Source organism: Capsicum annuum, unplaced genomic scaffold, assembly GCF_002878395.1.
Source record: "Capsicum annuum cultivar UCD-10X-F1 unplaced genomic scaffold, UCD10Xv1.1 ctg81524, whole genome shotgun sequence".
Lineage (NCBI taxonomy): Eukaryota > Viridiplantae > Streptophyta > Magnoliopsida > Solanales > Solanaceae > Capsicum > Capsicum annuum.
The window spans coordinates 123,508-125,942 of NW_025892250.1; positions in this window are offsets into that span (position 1 = coordinate 123,508).

Sequence of the window (2,435 nt, forward strand, 5' to 3'; positions counted from 1 at the left end):
AGAAATACAGTATTGATTTGTGAGTTGAGGTTGTTGCAGTTTATGGGTTTTTTTATTTTTATTCCTAGTTGGTTATACAGCGGTGTATGCCTAGCATAAGGAATAGAGGCAATCTTTTACTCCCATTGAATCAAAATCTAGAGACGATCCTACAAACACCTAGTAGGATGACAGAACCAAAAAGAGATAATATTTCTAAAGGATTTTAAGATGATGTGCCTCCCCTCCTACCAAAGTAGTTTATGATATTGTTGACCAGCAAACATGGATGCTTTTAGCACAAGCCACTAATGAGAGAAGGGCAGCAAATGAAGCTCAGTGGATACCTAGAGAGGTAGCTAGCTAAGAAGAGATAATAAATAGACCACAAAGCAACACTCGATGGAAATCAGAACAAACTCATAGGTGCCATCCTCAAGTGATCCCAACACATCAATATTGGCAGTTATATAAGTATAATGAAGAAGATATAGAGTATATTTCACTGATAGAGATCAGAACCACTATTCCTCCTACCTTTTCCCCCAATGTCAAGTTCAATATCTCTATTTCTATGATCCAACTCTTATACTTAAAAGGAGTATTTGTGGGATTGCCTTCAGACGATGCAAACATGCATCTATCAAATTTTACTAGAATTTGCACTTTATATACTATTCCTGGGTTGTTCAGAAGGCTCTTATATTGAGGTTGTTTCCCTTCTCGATTACTGGAGAAGCATCATTATGGCTAAGGTAACTTCCAAGAGCATCTATCACTATATGTAATGAGTTATGTAGATAATTCATAAACAGGTTCTTTCCTCCATCTAGGGTATTGTAGCTCAAGGATAAGATTTATAATTTTAGGTAGCTATAGTCAGAATTTATGTATAAGGCATGGTTCGGGTTCAAGAAGAAGCTTAGCATAGTGCCCAACTATCAAATTTTAGGGCCAAGCTTATTGGAGATATTCTATCGATCCTTGACCATTAGTTCTAAAGCTATGGCAAATACTATCTTTGGAGGAGCTTTCATGAGATTGCTATAGGAGATAACCTCTAGTATTATGGGCCAGATCTTACTAGCTAATTGAGGGTGGAAAATTCAGGAGGTTGAGAAAGGTTTTGGCACTTATGCTATTGGATTTTCTAATTAGAAGAGAGTGGTTGAGGATATTGTAGCTTAGAAGATCTCACTATTACGGACCAATATTGGTGAGTTGGTCAAATAGTTTAATAAATTCTTTAAAGGTAAATACAGTAGAGGCATAGGGTGCAACCTCTAGAGTTTATGAGTATGAGTTATAGAAAGAGGCAAAGTATTTGGATCATCAGTTGGAGAGATTTTAAGCCCAAGGGTAAGGAATTTAAGGTCAAAACTATTATGTTGATAAAGATAGAGATAGTGACTGGAAATGGAGAGATGAGTACAGAGAGAAGAGAGATTGGTACATTCCACCTGGCAGACGAGATGTAGATTAAAGAATAGAAAAAATGTTGTCTAAACTGATGAAGGGTCAAGACATTCAATAAACTTTCCTTAAAGAACTTAAGGAAGATATTTCAAGATTGAACCAAAAGGTTAAGTCGCATCCAACTGCTATCAAGTAGTTGGAGTAGCAGTATGTCCGATATCTACTAATTTGACTCACAGATAGTCAAGTAACCTTCTTAGTGACACTATGTAGAATCCTCCAACACTTGTTCATTGTCTAGATATTAACACTAAGAGTAGAACCCCACTGATGAGTATTTTGTGCCTACTATGAACGAGCTTAAAAAGGATAGTATTGTTGCTGATGAGCCACCCAAAGCTGAGTTTGAGAAGCTAACTTGTAGTGAGAATGATTATGAGAGTAAATACGGAGACTACTGGGTCACAAATAAGCCCAAATATAAGGTGTAATATTTAGAATGGTTTCTCCTGAACAATTAGTAAAGAAGAAGAGGGACTTAGAGGCAGTCACCATCCCATGCTCTGTCAGGCCTTTTGATATTAATCAGGCTCTATATGATTTGGGAGCGGGCATATATTTAATGTCACTAGTGATATACAAAATATTGGGGTTAGGATAACTCAAGGTTGTATCTATAAGGCTGCTAATTGCTGATTCATCTATTTAAGAGCCAGTGGATATTTTCTGTGATATAGAAGTACAAGCGTCCTTCACCTACCCAATAGACTTTATGATTTTAGATAGTGAAGAGGATACCCAAGCTCCAATTATCTTGGGTATACCTTTCTTATCCACTGGTCGGGTATTGATTGATATAGATTTATAAGAGATCATCTTTAAACTGAATAATAAGAAAATAGTTTTTAATGTATGCATGACAGTGCAGCAATTAGATGACATGAGAGTGGTGGCAATGATAGATGCTGTAAATGATAACATAGTTTCAAAAAATATGCCTATTGAGGAAAAATTAGGGGTAAAAGCATTAGTAGCAGTGA